The sequence below is a fragment of the Bombina bombina genome, chromosome 5 (assembly GCF_027579735.1).
Source record: "Bombina bombina isolate aBomBom1 chromosome 5, aBomBom1.pri, whole genome shotgun sequence".
Lineage (NCBI taxonomy): Eukaryota > Metazoa > Chordata > Amphibia > Anura > Bombinatoridae > Bombina > Bombina bombina.
This window is the reverse complement of record NC_069503.1, coordinates 563,702,437-563,720,858: the sequence shown is the minus strand read 5'-3', so window position 1 is coordinate 563,720,858 and position 18,422 is coordinate 563,702,437. Positions and strand designations below refer to the sequence as shown.

General features: G+C 39.0%; 7 non-coding genes and 21 pseudogenes across 7 annotated transcripts; all 28 read right to left on the bottom strand.

Moving 5' to 3' along the window:
* Positions 1–1,100: 1,100 nt before the first annotated feature.
* On the bottom strand, positions 1,101–1,219 carry LOC128661820 (5S ribosomal RNA). Its single transcript, XR_008402623.1, has one exon. It is a non-coding gene; the product is annotated as a 5S ribosomal RNA (ribosomal RNA).
* A 360-nt stretch (positions 1,220–1,579) lies between these two features.
* Positions 1,580–1,698, bottom strand: LOC128661956 (uncharacterized; annotated as a pseudogene).
* Positions 1,699–2,070: 372 nt separating this feature from the next.
* LOC128661786 (uncharacterized) lies at positions 2,071–2,189 on the bottom strand (annotated as a pseudogene).
* A 351-nt stretch (positions 2,190–2,540) lies between these two features.
* LOC128661797 (uncharacterized) lies at positions 2,541–2,649 on the bottom strand (annotated as a pseudogene).
* Positions 2,650–3,011: 362 nt separating this feature from the next.
* Positions 3,012–3,130, bottom strand: LOC128661952 (uncharacterized; annotated as a pseudogene).
* A 356-nt stretch (positions 3,131–3,486) lies between these two features.
* Positions 3,487–3,595, bottom strand: LOC128661796 (uncharacterized; annotated as a pseudogene).
* Positions 3,596–3,952: 357 nt separating this feature from the next.
* Positions 3,953–4,071, bottom strand: LOC128661968 (uncharacterized; annotated as a pseudogene).
* A 355-nt stretch (positions 4,072–4,426) lies between these two features.
* LOC128661850 (uncharacterized) lies at positions 4,427–4,545 on the bottom strand (annotated as a pseudogene).
* Positions 4,546–4,902: 357 nt separating this feature from the next.
* Positions 4,903–5,021, bottom strand: LOC128661883 (uncharacterized; annotated as a pseudogene).
* A 359-nt stretch (positions 5,022–5,380) lies between these two features.
* Positions 5,381–5,499, bottom strand: LOC128661807 (uncharacterized; annotated as a pseudogene).
* A 355-nt stretch (positions 5,500–5,854) lies between these two features.
* Positions 5,855–5,973, bottom strand: LOC128661917 (uncharacterized; annotated as a pseudogene).
* Positions 5,974–6,329: 356 nt separating this feature from the next.
* LOC128661825 (5S ribosomal RNA) lies at positions 6,330–6,448 on the bottom strand. Its single transcript, XR_008402627.1, has one exon. It is a non-coding gene; the product is annotated as a 5S ribosomal RNA (ribosomal RNA).
* A 3,110-nt stretch (positions 6,449–9,558) lies between these two features.
* LOC128661823 (5S ribosomal RNA) lies at positions 9,559–9,677 on the bottom strand. The gene has a single exon (XR_008402626.1). It is a non-coding gene; the product is annotated as a 5S ribosomal RNA (ribosomal RNA).
* Positions 9,678–10,036: 359 nt separating this feature from the next.
* Positions 10,037–10,155, bottom strand: LOC128661829 (uncharacterized; annotated as a pseudogene).
* Positions 10,156–10,515: 360 nt separating this feature from the next.
* On the bottom strand, positions 10,516–10,634 carry LOC128661795 (5S ribosomal RNA). Its single transcript, XR_008402620.1, has one exon. It is a non-coding gene; the product is annotated as a 5S ribosomal RNA (ribosomal RNA).
* A 350-nt stretch (positions 10,635–10,984) lies between these two features.
* Positions 10,985–11,103, bottom strand: LOC128661895 (uncharacterized; annotated as a pseudogene).
* A 360-nt stretch (positions 11,104–11,463) lies between these two features.
* Positions 11,464–11,582, bottom strand: LOC128661789 (uncharacterized; annotated as a pseudogene).
* Positions 11,583–11,935: 353 nt separating this feature from the next.
* Positions 11,936–12,054, bottom strand: LOC128661832 (uncharacterized; annotated as a pseudogene).
* A 352-nt stretch (positions 12,055–12,406) lies between these two features.
* On the bottom strand, positions 12,407–12,525 carry LOC128661951 (uncharacterized; annotated as a pseudogene).
* Positions 12,526–12,792: 267 nt separating this feature from the next.
* Positions 12,793–12,911, bottom strand: LOC128661861 (uncharacterized; annotated as a pseudogene).
* Positions 12,912–13,270: 359 nt separating this feature from the next.
* On the bottom strand, positions 13,271–13,389 carry LOC128661949 (uncharacterized; annotated as a pseudogene).
* A 352-nt stretch (positions 13,390–13,741) lies between these two features.
* On the bottom strand, positions 13,742–13,860 carry LOC128661778 (uncharacterized; annotated as a pseudogene).
* Positions 13,861–14,233: 373 nt separating this feature from the next.
* On the bottom strand, positions 14,234–14,352 carry LOC128661781 (uncharacterized; annotated as a pseudogene).
* Positions 14,353–14,984: 632 nt separating this feature from the next.
* Positions 14,985–15,102, bottom strand: LOC128661831 (uncharacterized; annotated as a pseudogene).
* A 357-nt stretch (positions 15,103–15,459) lies between these two features.
* On the bottom strand, positions 15,460–15,578 carry LOC128661826 (5S ribosomal RNA). Its single transcript, XR_008402628.1, has one exon. It is a non-coding gene; the product is annotated as a 5S ribosomal RNA (ribosomal RNA).
* A 352-nt stretch (positions 15,579–15,930) lies between these two features.
* Positions 15,931–16,048, bottom strand: LOC128661906 (uncharacterized; annotated as a pseudogene).
* Positions 16,049–16,400: 352 nt separating this feature from the next.
* LOC128661817 (5S ribosomal RNA) lies at positions 16,401–16,519 on the bottom strand. The gene has a single exon (XR_008402622.1). It is a non-coding gene; the product is annotated as a 5S ribosomal RNA (ribosomal RNA).
* Positions 16,520–16,880: 361 nt separating this feature from the next.
* LOC128661821 (5S ribosomal RNA) lies at positions 16,881–16,999 on the bottom strand. The gene has a single exon (XR_008402624.1). It is a non-coding gene; the product is annotated as a 5S ribosomal RNA (ribosomal RNA).
* Positions 17,000–18,422: the final 1,423 nt, after the last annotated feature.

Sequence of the window (18,422 nt, the reverse complement as noted above, 5' to 3'; positions counted from 1 at the left end):
AATGGATTTGTGTGGATTTTTTTCAAACACCCGAGATCTCGCAACTTTAATCCTTTGTATTTTAAAGAAAAAATAAAAATTCCGAAAAATAAAGATAGTGTTGTGTTTGTATGAGTGTAAGTGTACTTTGTGTAATATTTGTTTTGTGATTCGTGGATGTTTTTTTGTGCGGTATATGTTTACTACTGGGTCTGAGGTGGCGGTAGAAAGTTGAGCGTTAGGTGTATTTTGAGTCGCGGTAAATAAACTCTAAATACCGGAGTGCGTAAAAAACCCGCGTTAGGAGCCTCTAACGCTGGTTTTGACGGCTACCGCCGAACTCTAAATCTAGGCCTTACTATTTTATTAGCTCTTTAACTTTTCTCGGTCCATAAAAGGTACAAGGAACGTTTAATTATACACTAATTATAAGGTACAAATCGTGATGTGTTTATATATACTGTATAAGTTATACTCATGTGAATATGATATATCCATAGCTGATATAATTTGTGAAGGTCCATAAGTGGCCTTATATAATTATAATCCTCCTAATATCCATCCTGCCTACTATGCTGAAGGTCCAAAAGTGGCCTCACCTGCTTCAAGGAGGTTAGAAAAAGAAAAGAAAATGAGGGTTGGAATTTGATTTATTCTGTTTTATGCTAAAGATACTACTTATGTAGCGGGCTGTATTAATATATTTCACATTATCTTTTATTAACTCCAATTATTATCTTGTATCTCTCTTTCACTATGGTCATGGAGTGTAATGACTGTTTACTTTTTCTTTGAAGATACATATGTATTTGTTTCTTTCAACCTCAATAAAAATCTTTAAAAAAAAAATAAAAAATATTTAGATGGCACATATATAAATAAATTACTAAATAGTGTCAGTACAGGCCCAGAATCACTTGCTGACCCATGACAAAAGTATACATAAAGAGTTTCCTGCCCCTCTTTCTGCCTGCCTGACTGTCTGTCTTTACAAAAGATAATTCTCTTTAATACAATGGACATCTAATTTTTAGTAATTGCAAGCTACAGTTGTTTCAATGAATATTGCTACTATCAGTAAATATGACGCATGCTTCACTGCTTTAAAAATGAAAAAAAAAAGCCTACCGCACCTGGTGTTCCCAGGCAGTCTTCCATCCAGGTACTGACCAGGCCTGGCCCTGCTTAACTTCCGAGATCAGACGGGATCGGGTGCATTCAAGGCAGTGTGGCGGTAGACACTTAGCGCTTCTTTCCAAAGCTTTTTGTTCTTGCTCATGCTGTCATTCACAGTCTGTAAAAAATTGAAGTGTTAAAACAGGGTTAAAATTTAGATGGCAAATATATAAATAAATTAATAAATAGTGCCAGTACAGGCCCAGAATCACTTGCTGACCCATGACAAAAAGTATACATAGATAAAGAGTTTCCTGCCCCTCTTTCTGCCTGCCTGCCTGTCTGTCTGTCTTTACAAAAGATAATTATCTTTAATACAATGGACATATAATTTTTAGTAATTGCAAGCTACAGTTGTTTCTATGAATATTGCTACTATCATTAAATATGACGCATGCATTACTGCTTTAAAAATGAAAAAAAAAGACTACCGCACCTGGTGTTCCCAGGCGGTCTCCCATCCAGGTACTGACCAGGCCTGGCCCTGTTTAACTTCCGAGATCAGAGAGGATCGGGTGCATTCAAGGCAGTGTGGCAGGAGAGACTGAGCACTTCTTCCCAAAGCTTTTTGTTCTTGCTCATGCTGTCATTCACAGTCTGTAAAAATTGAAGCGTTAAAACGGGGTTAAAATTTAGATGGCAAATATATAAATAAATTAATAAATAGTGCCAGTACAGGCCCAGAATCACTTGCGACCCATGACAAAAAGTATACATAGATAAAGAGTTTCCTGCCCCTCTTTCTGCCTGCCTGCCTGCCTGCCTGCCTGTCTGTCTTTCTTTACAAAAGATAATTCTCTTTAATACAATGGACATCTAATTTTTAGTAATTGCAAGCTACAGTTGTTTCAATGAATATTGCTACTATCAGTAAATATGACGCATGCTTCACTGCTTTAAAAATGAAAAAAAAACAAACTACCGCACCTGGTGTTCCCAGGCAGTCTCCCATCCAGGTACTGAATAGGCCTGGCCCTGCTTAACTTCCGAGATCAGACGGGATTGGGTGCATTCAAGGCATTGCGGCGGTAGACACTTAGCGCTTCTTCCCAACGCTTTTTGTTCTTGCTCATGCTGTCATTCACAGTCTGTAAAAAATTGAAGAGTTAAAACGGGGTTAAAATTTAGATGGCACATATATAAATAAATTACTAAATAGTGTCAGTACAGGCCCAGAATCACTTGCTGACCCATGACAAAAGTATACATACAGAGTTTCCTGCCCCTCTTTCTGCCTGCCTGCCTGTCTGTCTTTACAAAAGATAATTATCTTTAATACAATGGACATCTAATTTTTAGTAATTGCAAGCTACAGTTGTTTCAATGAATATTGCTACTATCAGTAAATATGACGCATGCTTCACTGCTTTAAAAATGAAAATAAAAGCCTACCGCACCTGGTGTTCCCAGGCAGTCTTCCATCCAGGTACTGACTAGGCCTGGCCCTGCTTAACTTCCGAGATCAGGTGCATTCAAGGCAGTGTGGCGGTAGACACTTAGCACTTCTTCCCAAAGCTTTTTGTTCTTGCTCATGCTGTCATTCACAGTCTGTAAAAAATTGAAGTGTTAAAACGGGGTTAAAATTTAGATGGCAAATATATAAATAAATTAATAAATAGTGCCAGTACAGGCCCAGAATCACTTGCTGACCCATGACAAAAAGTATACATAGATAAAGAGTTTCCTGCCCCTCTTTCTGCCTGCCTGCCTGTCTGTCTTTCTTTACAAAAGATAATTATCTTTAATACAATGGACATCTAATTTTTAGTAATTGCAAGATACAGTTGTTTCAATGAATATTTCTACTATCAGTAAATATGACGCATGCTTCACTGCTTTAAAAAAAAAAAAAAAAAAGCCTACCGCACCTGGTGTTCCCATTCGGTCTCCCATCCAGGTACTGACTAGGCCTGGCCCTGCTTAACTTCCGAGATCAGACAGGATCGGGTGCATTCAAGGCAGTGCGCCGGTAGACACTTAGCGCTTCTTCCCAACGCTTTTTGTTCTTGCTCATGCTGTCATTCACAGTCTGTAAAAAATTGAAGCGTTAAAACGGGGTTAAAATTTAGATGGCAAATATATAAATAAATTAATAAATAGTGCCAGTACAGGCCCAGAATCACTTGCTGACCCATGACAAAAAGTATACATAGATACAGAGTTTCCTGCCCCTCTTTCTGCCTGCCTGCCTGTCTGTCTTTACAAAAGATAATTATCTTTAATACAATGGACATCTAATTTTTAGTAATTGCAAGCTACAGTTGTTTCAATGAATATTGCTACTATCAGTAAATATGACGCATGCTTCACTGCTTTAAAAATGAAAATAAAAGCCTACCGCACCTGGTGTTCCCAGGCAGTCTTCCATCCAGGTACTGACTAGGCCTGGCCCTGCTTAACTTCCGAGATCAGGTGCATTCAAGGCAGTGTGGCGGTAGACACTTAGCTCTTCTTCCCAAAGCTTTTTGTTCTTGCTCATGCTGTCATTCACAGTCTGTAAAAAATTGAAGTGTTAAAACGGGGTTAAAATTTAGATGGCAAATATATAAATAAATTAATAAATAGTGCCAGTACAGGCCCAGAATCACTTGCTGACCCATGACAAAAAGTATACATAGATAAAGAGTTTCCTGCCCCTCTTTCTGCCTGCCTGCCTGTCTGTCTTTACAAAAGATAATTATCTTTAATACAATGGACATATAATTTTTAGTAATTGCAAGCTACAGTTGTTTCAATGAATATTGCTACTATCAGTAAATATGACGCATGCTTCACTGCTTTAAAAATGAAAAAAAAAAATCTACTGCACCTGGTGTTCCCATTCGGTCTCCCATCCAGGTACTGACTAGGCCTGGCCCTGCTTAACTTCCGAGATCAGACAGGATCGGGTGCATTCAAGGCAGTGCGCCGGTAGACACTTAGCGCTTCTTCCCAACGCTTTTTGTTCTTGCTCATGCTGTCATTCACAGTCTGTAAAAAATTGAAGCGTTAAAACGGGGTTAAAATTTAGATGGCAAATATATAAATAAATTAATAAATAGTGCCAGTACAGGCCCAGAATCACTTGCTGACCCATGACAAAAAGTATACATAGATACAGAGTTTCCTGCCCCTCTTTCTGCCTGCCTGTCTGTCTGTCTTTACAAAAGATCGTCATCTTTAATACAATGGACATCTAATTTTTAGTAATTGCAAGCTACAGTTGTTTCAATGAATATTGCTACTATCAGTAAATATGACGCATGCTTCACTGCTTTAAAAAAAAAAAAAAAGCCTACCGCACCTGGTGTTCCCATTCGGTCTCCCATCAAGGTACTGACTAGGCCTGGCACTGCTTAACTTCCGAGATCAGACAGGATCGGGTGCATTCAAGGCAGTATGGCGGTAGACACTTAGGGCTTCTTCAAAGCGCTTTTTGTTCTTGCTCATGCTGTCATTCACAGTCTGTAAAAAATTGAAGAGTTAAAACGGGGTTAAAATTTAGATGGCAAATATATAAATAAATTAATAAATAGTGCCAGTACAGGCCCAGAATCACTTGCTGACCCATGACAAAAAGTATACATAGATAAAGAGTTTCCTGCCCCTCTTTCTGCCTGCCTGCCTGTCTGTCTTTACAAAAGATAATTATCTTTAATACAATGGACATATAATTTTTAGTAATTGCAAGCTACAGTTGTTTCAATGAATATTGCTACTATCAGTAAATATGACGCATGCTTCACTGCTTTAAAAATGAAAAAAAAAAATCTACTGCACCTGGTGTTCCCAGGCGGTCTCTCATCCAGGTACTGACTAGGCCTGGCCCTGCTTAACTTCCGAGATCAGACGGGATCGGGTGCATTCAAGGCAGTGTGGCGGTAGAAACTTAGCACTTCTTCCCAACGCTTTTTGTTCTTGCTCATGCTGCCATTCACAGTCTGTAAAAAATTGAAGCGTTAAAACGGGGTTAAAATTTAGATGGCACATATAAAAATAAATTAATAAATAGTGTCAGTACAGGGCCAGAATCACCTGCTGACCCATGACAAAAGTATACATAGAAAAAGAGTTTCCTGCCCCTCTTTCTGCCTGCCTGCCTGTCTGTCTGTCTTTACAAAAGATAATTATCTTTAATACAATGGACATCTAATTTTTAGTAATTGCAAGCTACAGTTGTTTCAATGAATATTGCTACTATCAGTAAATATGACGCATGCTTCACTGCTTTAAAAAAAAAAAAAAAAGCCTACCGCACCTGGTGTTGCCAGGCGCTCTCCCATCCAGGTACTGACTAGGCCTGGCCCTGCTTAACTTCCGAGATCAGACAGGATCGGGTGCATTCAAGGCATTGCGCCGGTAGACACTTAGCGCTTCTTCCCAACGCTTTTTGTTCTTGCTCATGCTGTCATTCACAGTCTGTAAAAATTGAAGAGTTAAAACGGGGTTAAAATTTAGATGGCAAATATATAAATAAATTAATAAATAGTGTCAGTACAGGCCCAGAATCACTTGCTGACCCATGACAAAAAGTATACATATATAAAGAGTTTCCTGTCCCTCTTTCTGCCTGCCTGTCTGTCTGTCTTTACAAAAGATAATTATCTTTAATACAATGGACATCTAATTTTTAGTAATTGCAAGCTACAGTTGTTTCAATGAATATTGCTACTATCAGTAAATATGACGCATGCTTCACTGCTTTAAAAATGAAAAAAAAAGCCTACCGCACCTGGTGTTGCCAGGCGGTCTCCCATCCAGGAACTGACCAGGCCTTGCCCTGCTTAACTTCCGAGATCAGACGGGTTTGGGTGCATTCAAGGCAGTATGGCGGTAGACACTTAGTGCTTCTTCAAAGCGCTTTTTATTCTTGCTCATGCTGTCATTCACAGTCTGTAAAAAATTGAAGAGTTAAAACAGGGTTAAAATTTAGATGGCAAATATATAAATAAATTAATAAATAGTGCCAGTACAGGCCCAGAATCACTTGCTGACCCATGACAAAAAGTATACATAGATAAAGAGTTTCCTGCCCCTCTTTCTGCCTGCCTGCCTGTCTGTCTTTACAAAAGATAATTATCTTTAATACAATGGACATATAATTTTTAGTAATTGCAAGCTACAGTTGTTTCAATGAATATTGCTACTATCAGTAAATATGATGCATGCTTCACTGCTTTAAAAATGAAAAAAAAAAACTACCGCACCTGGTGTTCCCAGGCGGTCTCCCATCCAGGTACTGACTAGGCCTGGCCCTGCTTAACTTCCGAGATCAGACGGGATCGGGGGCATTCAAGGCAGTGTGGCAGTAGACACTTAGCGCTTCTTCCCAACGCTTTTTGTGCTTGCTCATGCTGTCATTCACAGTCTGTAAAAAATTGAAGAGTTAAAACGGGGTTAAAATTTAGATGGCACGGGGGGCGTGTCTAACCACCGACTATGATGGCTGCCTTTTCTAAAATGGCTGAACACTGAAGTCAATAAATCTGCTGTTTATTGCTTCCCTAAGTGCCAGTCCGAGTCTGCTTGTACGGGATTAGTGAGGGTAAATACCCGAGCAACTGAGTGTGACACCAAATATTCATATCCTCAGCCTGGCAGACCACTAACGAGGAGATACACAGCAGAGGCCTTCTAACGGCCTGAATCTACTCTCACCCCTCCATATTCCTGAAGTATCAGGCAACGCAGCTATATACGGTGAACTGAATGTGCTAAAGAACGAGCCTTTAATGTATGAGCTTCGATTTATGGCCATTACTTTTTTATTTGGTAACTGCATCAAGACCTGCTTTTCTAATCTATAAACTGTCTAAGTCCTCCTCAACATAGCAGGAAACCATGTTGCGTAGTGAAGAACCATGTGGAAGCAGCGCAGTACAGATCTGTGAACGTTTAGCTCTGTGGGAGCAGAGATTGGAACAGACGTTTGCAACACAGTTTAAAAGTCTTGAACAGCAGCTTCGCCAGGCTTTCATAATTATACCACCCGATGCTAATAGACCACAGAATACTGAGTACTCTCCGTCATTAGCGATCACCTATGCCGCTGATGTTTATGAGAGAGTGCCCGGTGATCGTGAGACTTATAAATCCCCTGATACATGGGAGGTAGTTGACGGCAGCAGAGTCGCGAGAGCCGCTTTTCAATCAGCAGGAGAGGAAACCGGTATACAGGACACATACCGCTCAGGAGACATCCTGCAAGACCTAAAGACTTACCCCGGGATGGATCTCTCAAGACCCACTTATCTTCAGCCCTGTGGGGATCGACGGATGCAGCGCTTAGGGTCCATGCAGAAGGAGATGCTGGTTTGCGCCGACGGCCCAGATGAGAATAAAACCCTAACAAGCACTCAGTATAGAGGCTGGCTACCAGCTCGTGAAGGGTGCCTGGCTTCACTCGCAGCACGTCAAAAATCCCTACTTCTGCGATCTACAGGGCAGATGCCAAGCACAGCTGTCTCTTCACACCTCACTTGTGTTAATGATCAAGTCGCTCAATTGGGACAAGGCCCTTTGCAAATATTCCTTACCGGTATGATGATGTCCTCACAGAGGGAGAAAGCATTGCAGCATCGACCCTTCCCTGCTCGCACAGGGCTTCTGGGACTGAAGGTGATCTATAGTGTTTTCCCTCTGGATAATTTGAGAGTTGGAGTGGGATAAATGAGTGATATTTTCTCCAAAACCCCCCCAAAAAAAGATACCCCTAAATTTAACATGAGCTGGGTCAGTTTGTGAAGCTTTTCATTTTACTTTATAGTGAATTCTGCGGACTATGAAAACATTGCTTGCCATATCTTTTGCTAACAATATTTTAATCCCTGCAGTGACTAGAATGAGGCAAAGAGCACATATAAAACGCTATTTAGGTTCCAGTAACAGGACTTTTTTTTTTTTTTTATATATATATATCATTTCTGATGAGCTCACATATACAATGTTTATTCACTAGATGTGCCATAATTCCGGGGATACATCTGAACTATGCACTGTGTTTAACAAAATCAAATACACGCAGGTGTGACCTTTGTTTGTTAGCGCCCACTTTATGGTAGATGATGTACCCAGGTAGAGTGGATATCCACCTTTATAATCCCTGCAACCTCGCTCAATATCTACCCTTTCGCCATAATGTTATATTATGGTATTATACTATGAGCGGCTCCTTCTAGTCTGATCTGCAAAAATTATATTTGACTCCTGCTGGTTAGTGATGGGGTTGACTTAATAAATCCATCTCTGTGTCCCTACAGTCATCTATTACTGCTATCCTCAATCTATATTCAGGTGTATTCTTGCTAAGACATATGATTGACCCAATATTGCTGCTACATCTATTTCCCCTGTCAGTCCCTTGTTATTTTGTTGAGTGACCCCTATTTACCATATGCGGGGACTCTCCCTCTGGTATTCCTTTAGACCAGTTACCTACTGGGGACAGCTAAATTATATCTATACTATAATATAAGTTGATGTGTTTTAATAGTGTTCACTAGGTCCAAAAGTGGCCATACATTAATGTAAAATATATGACGCGCTACTGTTAATTTTAATATGCCTCTGAAAATGTATATATGCTAACAGGAACTTCATTTTGCATAAGAGCCTTCTTAATGTGCTCGGCAGCCTCCTTATAGAGCGCATATACACTTACTATTTTATTAGCTCTTTAACTTTTCTCGGTCCATAAAAGGTACAAGGACCGTTTAATTATACACTAATTATAAGGTACAAATCGTGATGTGTTTATATATACTGTATAAGTTATACTCATGTGAATATGATATATCCATAGCTGATATAATTTGTGAAGGTCCATAAGTGGCCTTATATAATTATAATCCTCCTAATATCCATCCTGCCTACTATGCTGAAGGTCCAAAAGTGGCCTCACCTGCTTCAAGGAGGTTAGAAAAAGAAAAGAAAATGAGGGTTGGAATTTGATTTATTCTGTTTTATGCTAAAGATACTACTTATGTAGCGGGCTGTATTAATATATTTCACATTATCTTGTATTAACTCCAATTATTATCTTGTATCTCACTATGTCACTATGGTCATGGAGTGTAATGACTGTTTACTTTTTCTTTGAAGATACATATGTATTTGTTTCTTTAAACCTCAATAAAAATCTTTAAAAAAAATAAAAAAAAAATATTTAGATGGCACATATATAAATAAAATACTAAATAGTGTCAGTACAGGCCCAGAATCACTTGCTGACCCATGACAAAAGTATACATAAAGAGTTTCCTGCCCCTCTTTCTGCCTGCCTGCCTGTCTGTCTTTACAAAAGATAATTCTCTTTAATACAATGGACATCTAATTTTTAGTAATTGCAAGCTACAGTTGTTTCAATGAATATTGCTACTATCAGTAAATATGACGCATGCTTCACTGCTTTAAAAATGAAAAAAAAGCCTACCGCACCTGGTGTTCCCAGGTGGTCTTCCATCCAGGTACTGACTAGGCCTTGCCCTGCTTAACTTCCGAGATCAGACAGGATCGGGTGCATTCAAGGCAGTGTGGCGGTAAACACTTAGCGCTTCTTCCCAAAGCTATTTGTTCTTGCTCATGCTGTCATTCACAGTCTGTAAAAAATTGAAGAGTTAAAACGGGGTTAAAATTTAGATGGCAAATATATAAATAAATTAATAAATAGTGCCAGTACAGGCCCAGAATCACTTGCTGACCCATGACAAAAAGTATACTTAGATAAAGAGTTTCCTGCCCCTCTTTCTGCCTGCCTGCCTGTCTGTCTGTCTTTACAAAAGATAATTATCTTTAATACAATGGACATATAATTTTTAGTAATTGCAAGCTACAGTTGTTTCAATGAATATTGCTACTATCAGTAAATATGACGCATGCTTCACTGCTTTAAAAATGAAAAAAAAGCCTACCGCACCTGGTGTTCCCAGGCGGTCTTCCATCCAGGTACTGACTAGGCCTGGCCCTGCTTAACTTCCGAGATCAGACAGGATCGGGTGCATTCAAGGCAGTGTGGCGGTAAACACTTAGCGCTTCTTCCCAAAGCTATTTGTTCTTACTCATGCTGTCATTCACAGTCTGTAAAAAATTGAAGAGTTAAAACGGGGTTAAAATTTAGATGGCAAATATATAAATAAATTAATAAATAGTGCCAGTACAGGCCCAGAATCACTTGCTGACCCATGACAAAAAGTATACATAGATAAAGAGTTTCCTGCCCCTCTTTCTGCCTGCCTGCCTGTCTGTCTGTCTTTACAAAAGATAATTATCTTTAATACAATGGACATATAATTTTTAGTAATTGCAAGCTACAGTTGTTTCTATGAATATTGCTACTATCAGTAAATATGACGCATGCATCACTGCTTTAAAAATGAAAAAAAAAGACTACCGCACCTGGTGTTCCCAGGCGGTCTCCCATCCAGGTACTGACTAGGCCTGGCCCTGCTTAACTTCCGAGATCAGACGGGATCGGGTGCATTCAAGGCAGTGTGGCGGTAGACACTTAGTGCTTCTTCCCAACGCTTTTTGTTCTTGCTCATGCTGTCATTCACAGTCTGTAAAAAATTGAAGAGTTAAAACGGGGTTAAAATTTAGATGGCACATATATAAATAAATTACTAAATAGTGTCAGTACAGGCCCAGAATCACTTGCTGACCCATGACAAAAGTATACATAAAGAGTTTCCTGCCCCTCTTTCTGCCTGCCTGCCTGTCTGTCTTTACAAAAGATAATTCTCTTTAATACAATGGACATCTAATTTTTAGTAATTGCAAGCTACAGTTGTTTCAATGAATATTGCTACTATCAGTAAATATGACGCATGCTTCACTGCTTTAAAAATGAAAAAAAAGCCTACCGCACCTGGTGTTCCCAGGCAGTCTTCCATCCAGGTACTGACTAGGCCTGGCCATGCTTAACTTCCGAGATCAGACGGGATCGGGTGCATTTAAGGCAGTGTGGCGGTAGACACTTAGCGCTTCTTCCCAAAGCTTTTTGTTCTTGCTCATGCTGTCATTCACAGTCTGTAAAAAATTGAAGTGTTAAAACGGGGTTAAAATTTTGATGGCAAATATATAAATAAATTAATAAATAGTGCCAGTACAGGCCCAGAATCACTTGCTGACCCATGACAAAAAGTATACATAGATAAAGAGTTTCCTGCCCCTCTTTCTGCCTGCCTGCCTGTCTGTCTGTCTTTACAAAAGATAATTATCTTTAATACAATGGACATATAATTTTTAGTAATTGCAAGCTACAGTTGTTTCTATGAATATTGCTACTATCAGTAAATATGACGCATGCATCACTGCTTTAAAAATGAAAAAAAAAGACTACCGCAACTTGTGTTCCCAGGCGGTCTCCCATCCAGGTACTGACCAGGCCTGGCCCTGTTTAACTTCCGAGATCATAGGGGATCGGGTGCATTCAAAGCAGTGTGGCAGGAGAGACTGAGCACTTCTTCCCAAAGCTTTTTGTTCTTGCTCATGCTGTCATTCACAGTCTGTAAAAATTGAAGAGTTAAAACGGGGTTAAAATTTTGATGGCAAATATATAAATAAATTAATAAATAGTGCCAGTACAGGACCAGCATCACTTGCTGACCCATGACAAAAAGTATACGTAGATAAAGAGTTTCCTGCCCCTCTTTCTGCCTGCCTGTCTGTCTTTACAAAAGATAATTATCTTTAATACAATGGACATCTAATTTTTAGTAATTGCAAGCTACAGTTGTTTCAATGAATATTGCTACTATTAGTAAATATGATGCATGCTTCACTGCTTTAAAAATGAAAAAAAAAAAGCCTACCGCACCTGGTGTTCCCAGGCGGTTTCTCATCCAGGTACTGACCAGGCCTGGCCCTGCTTAACTTACGAGATCAGATGGGATCGGGTGCATTCAAGGCAATGTGGCGGTAGACACTTAGTGCTTCTTCCCAATGCTTTTTGTTCTTGCTCATGCTGTCATTCACAGTCTGTAAAAAATTGAAGAGTTAAAACGGGGTTAAAATTTAGATGGCAAATATATAAATAAATTAATAAATAGTGCCAGTACAGGCCCAGAATCACTTGCTGACCCATGACAAAAAGAATACATAGATAAAGAGTTTCCTGCCCCTCTTTCTGCCTGTCTGTCTTTACAAAAGATAATTATCTTTAAGACAATGGACATCTAATTTTTAGAAATTGCAAGCTACAGTTGTTTCAATGAATATTGCTACTATCAATAAATATGACGCATGCTTCACTGCTTTAAAAATGAAAAAAAAAAAAAGCCTACCACACCTGGTGTTCCCAGGTGGTCTCCCATCCAGGTACTGACTAGGCCTGGCCCTGCTTAACTTCCAAGATCAGACAGGATCAGGTGCATTCAAGGCAGTGTGGAAGTAGACACTTGTCATGGGTCAATTAAATAAATGAATAAATAGTGCCAGTACAGGCCCAGAATCACTTGCTGATCCATGACAAAAAGTATACATAGATAAAGAGTTTCCTGCCCCTATTTCTGCCTGCCTGTCTGTCTTTACAAAAGATAATTATCTTTAATACAATGGACATCTAATTTTTAGTAATTGCAAGCTACAGTTGTTTCAATGAATATTGCTACTATCAGTAAATATGATGCATGCTTCACTGCTTTAAAAATGACAAAAAAAAAAAGCCTACCGCACCTGGTGTTCCCAGGCGGTTTCCCATCCAGGTACTGACCAGGCCTGGCCCTGCTTAACTTACGAGATCAGATGGGATTGGGTGCATTCAAGGCAATGTGGCGGTAGACACTTAGTGCTTCTTCCCAATGCTTTTTGTTCTTGCTCATGCTGTCATTCACAGTCTGTAAAAAATTGAAGTGTTAAAACGGGGTTAAAATTTAGATGGCAAATATATAAATAAATTAATAAATAGTGCCAGTACAGGCCCAGAATCACTTGCTGACCCATGACAAAAATTTTACATAGATAAAGAGTTTCCTGCCCCTCTTTCTGCCTGCCTGCCTGTCTGTCTGTCTTTACAAAAGATAATTATCTTTAATACAATGGACATCTAATTTGTAGTAATTGCAAGCTACAGCGGTTTCAATGAAAATTCCTACTATCAGTAAATATTACGCATGCTTCACTGGTTTAAAAATGAAAAAAATGCCTACCACACCTGGTGTTCCCAGGCAGTCTACCATCCAAGTACTGACCAGGCCTGGCTATGCTTAATTTCCGAGATCAGACGGGATCGGGTGCATTCAAGGCAGTGTGGCGGTAGACACTTAGCGCTTCTTCCCAACGCTTTTTGTTCTTGCTCATGCTGTCATTCACAGTCTGTAAAAAATTGAAGAGTTAAAACGGGGTTAAAATTTAGATGGCAAATATATAAATAAATTAATAAATAGTGCAAGTACAGGCCCAGAATCACTTGTTGACCCATGACAAAAAGTATACATAGATAAAGAGTTTCCTGCCCCTCTTTCTGCCTGCCTGTCTGTCTTTACAAAAGATAATTATCTTTAATACAATGGACATCTAATTTTTAGAAATTGCAAGCTACAGTTGTTTCAATGAATATTGCTACTATCAGTAAATATGACGCATGCTTCACTGCTTTAAAAATTAAAAAAAAAGCCTACCGCACCTGGTGTTCCCAGGCGGTCTCCAATCCAGGTGCTGACTAGGCCTGGCCCTGCTTAACTTCCAAGATCAGACGGGGTCGGGTGCATTCAAGGCAGTGTGGCGGTAGACACTTAGTGCTTCTTCCCAACGCTTTTTGTTCTTGCTCATGCTGTCATTCACAGTCTGTAAAAAATTGAAGAGTTAAAACGGGATTAAAATTTAGATGGCAAATATATAATTAAATTAATAAATAAATTAATAAATAGTGCCAGTACAGGCCAAGAATAACTTGCTGACCCATGACAAAAAGTATACAAAGATAAAGAGTTTCCTGCCCCTCTTTCTGCCTGCCTGTCTGTCTGTCTGTCTTTACAAAAGATAATTATCTTTAATACAATGGACATCTAATGTTTAGTAATTGCAAGCTACAGTTGTTTCAATGAATATTGCTACTATCAGTAAATATGACGCATGCTTCACTGCTTTAAAAATGAAAAAAAAAAGCCTACCGCACCTGGTGTTGCCAGGCGGTCTCCCATGCAGGTGCTGACCAGGCCTTGCCCTGCTTAACTTCCGAGATCAGACGGGTTCAGGTGCATTCAAGGAAGTGTGGCGCTAGACATTTAGGGATTCTTCCCAACGCTTTTTGTTCTTGCTCATGCTGTCATTCACAATTTGTAAAAAATTGAAGAGTTAAAACGGGGTTAATATTTAGATGGCAAATATATAAATAAATTAATAAATAGTGCCAGTACAGGCCCAGAATCACTTGCTGACCCATGACAAAAAGTATATATAGATAAAGTTTCCTGCCTCTCTTTCTGCCTGCCTGTCTGTCTTTACAAAAGATAATTATCTTTAATACAATGGACATCTAATTTTTAGTAATTGCAAGCTACAGTTGTTTCTATGAATATTGCTACTATCAGTAAATATGAAGCATGCTTCACTGATTTAAAAATGAAAAAAAAGCCTACCGCAACTGGTGATCCCAGACGGTCTCCCATCCAGGTACTGACCAGGCCTGGCTCTGCTTAGCTTCCGAGATCAGATGGGATCGGGTGTACATAGATAAAGAGTTTCCTGCCCCTCTTTCTGCCTGCCTGCCTGTCTGTCTGTCTTTACAAAAGATAATTATCTTTAATACAATGGACATTTCATTTTTAGTAATTGCAAGCTACAGTTGTTTCTATGAATATTGCTACTATCCTTAAATATGAAGCATGCTTCACTGATTTAAAAATAAAAAAAAAAGCCTACCGCAACTGGTGTTCCCAGGTGGTCTCCCATCCAGGTACTGACCAGGCCTGGCCCTGCTTAACTTCCGAGATCAGATGGGATCGGTGCATTCAAGGCAGTGTGGCGGTAAACATTAAGTGTTTCTTCCCAACGCTTTTTGTTCTTGCTCATGCTATCATTCACAGTCTGTAAAAAATTGAAGAGTTAAAACAGGGTTAAAATTTAGATGGCAAATATATAAATAAATTAATAAATAGTGTCAGTACAGGCCCAGAATCACTTGCTGACCCATGACAAAAAGTATACATAGATACAGAGTTTCATGCCCCTCTTTCTGCCTGCCTGTCTGTCTGTCTTTACAATAGATAATTATCTTTAATACAATGGACATTTAATTTTTAGTAATTGCAAGCTACAGTTGTTTCTATGAATATTGCTACTATCAGTAAATATGACGCATGCTTCACTGCTTTAAAAATGAAAAAAAAAAGCCTACCGCACCTGGTGTTCCCAGGCGGTCTCCCATCCAGGTACTGACCAGGCCTGGCCCTAATTAACTTCCGAGCTCAGACGGGATCGGGTGCATTCAAGGCAGTGTGTCGGTAGACACTTAGCGCTTCTTCCCAACGCTTTTTGTTCTTGCTCATGCTGTCATTCACAGTCTGTAAAAAATTGAAGAGTTAAAACGGGGTTAAAATTTAGATGGCAAATATATAAATAAATTAATAAATAGTGCCAGTACATGCCCAGAATCACTTGCTGACCCATGACAAAAAGTATACATAGAGAAAGAGTGTCCTGCCCCTCTTTCTGCCTGCCTGTCTGTCTTTACAAAAGATAATTATCTTTAATACAATGGACATCTAATTTTTAGTAATTGCAAGCTACAGTGGTTTCAATGAATATTGCTACTATCAGTAAATATGACGCATGCTTCACTGCTTTAAAAATGAAAAAAAATGCCTACCGCACCTGGTGTTCCCAGGCGGTCTCCCATCCAGGTACTGACCAGGCCTGGCCCTGCTTAACTTCCAAGATCAGATGGGATCGGTGCATTCAAGGCAGTGTGTCGGTAGACACTTAGCGCTTCTTCCCAACGCTTTTTGTTCTTGCTCATGCTGTCATTCACAGTCTGTAAAAAATTGAAGAGTTAAAACGGGGTTAAAATTTAGATGGCAAATATATAAATAAATTAATAAATAGTGCCAGTACATGCCCAGAATCACTTGCTGACCCATGACAAAAAGTATATATAGATAAAGAGTGTCCTGCCCCTCTTTCTGCCTGCCTGTCTGTCTTTACAAAAGATAATTATCTTTAATACAATGGACATCTAATTTTTAGTAATTGTAAGCTACAGTTGTTTCTATGAATATTGCTACTATCCTTAAATATGAAGCATGCTTTACTGATTTAAAAATTAAAAAAAAAGCCTACCGCAACTGGTGTTCCCAGGTGGTCTCCCATCCAGGTACTGACCAGGCCTGGCCCTGCTTAACTTCCGAGATCAGATGGGATCGGGTGCATTCAAGGCAGTGTGGCGGTAAACATTAAGCGTTTCTTCCCAACGCTTTTTGTTCTTGCTCATGCTATCATTCACAGTCTGTAAAAAATTGAAGAGTTAAAACAGGGTTAAAATTTAGATGGCAAATATATAAATAAATTAATAAATAGTGTCAGTACAGGCCCAGAATCACTTGCTGACCCATGACAAAAAGTATACATAGATAAAGAGTTTCCTGCCCCTCTTTCTGCCTGCCTGCCTGTCTGTCTGTCTTTACAATAGATAATTATCTTTAATACAATGGACATTTAATTTTTAGTAATTGCAAGCTACAGATGTTTCTATGAATATTGCTACTATCAGTAAATATGACGCATGCTTCACTGCTTTAAAAATGAAAAAAAAAAGCCTACCGCACCTGGTGTTCCCAGACGGTCTCCCATCCAGGTACTGACCAGGCCTGGCCCTGCATAACTTCCGAGCTCAGACGGGATCGGGTGCATTCAAGGCAGTGTGGCGGTAGACACTTAGCGCTTCTTCCCAATGCTTTTTGTTCTTGCTCATGCTGTCATTCACAGTCTGTAAAAAATTGAAGAGTTAAAACGGGGTTAAAATTTAGATGGCAAATATATAATTAAATTAATAAATAGTGCCAGTACAGGCCCAGAATCACTTGCTGACCCATGACAAAAAGTATACATAGATAAAGAGTTTCCTGCCCCTCTTTCTGCCTGCCTGCCTGTATTTACAAAAGATAATTATCTTTAATACAATGGACATTTAATTTTTAGCAATTGCAAGTTACAGTTGTTTCAATGAATATTGCTACTAGCAGTAAATATGATGCATGCTTCACTGCTTTAAAAATGAAAAAAATAAAGCCTACCACACCTGATGTCAATAGGGAGGATCATTTATTGTTCATAATCTATTGTTCAAGGGGTGATTCATATTACTTCATATTAGAAAATGAGGTCTTATTTAACTGGTTGCCATTAGATGTTTAGAAAGTACAGTATTGATAAAGTAACTTTGATATATGCTAGATAGGTATACTGCTTTATTGACTTGTGACTTACCCGCATTATCTGTATATTTATGTCCACATTGAAACTGTCTAATGCACCCTCCTTGTTATGTTTTTGCTGAATGCCTCAACAAAAATAATAAAATAAAAAAAACATTATAATTGGACTTCATAAGCCTACCGTAAAAAGGGGACATATCTCTTCTATTAGTTAGTGTTTCTGTTGAAAAGTACTGAAATATTAGTACTCTATGGGGACCAATTAAAAAATGGTTACATTTCCTGTAATATTTAAGAAATAATAGTTTGTCCTGAAAGTTAATGAATTTAAATATGACCGGTCTTGGTTTGGAATTTTCACTATTCTCTCTCAAATGTCCTATTCTATGTACCCTCTCTACTTGAAAAGGAGAAGATGGGGGCGGTATAAGTAAGGCCTGTGGCAACGTAACCGTAACAAATGTCATTAGATCTTGAAATTCCGAAATTTCCGGAAGACCTATTACTTTTAAATTATTACGTCTCGAGCGATCCTCGAGTTCTTCAATTTTTAATTGTAAAGCTGCAATTGTCTTGCTATGTGACACTGAGACTGGCTCTTGTTGATTATACCGATCCTCTAAGTCTGATAATCTATTCTCCAGCTCGTCTATTCTTATGGAGAACTGTCTAACTTCTGTAGTCAAATTAGCTATTTCTTTCCAGATTTCAAACTTTATAGAGTCAAATTGGGGGGGGGGGGGGGGGGGGGGGTTAGAATTTTGGCGACTTCTGCTGCAAATTCTGCCATATCGCTAGTTATAGGATTATTGTTAGGATTCAACTGATGAAAGACAGTTGTTTGGATCTGCAACTGCGAAACTGTTATAAAATGTCTCAATGGAGCTGAGAATTATCTTATCAAGAAGACAACCAGCTAGC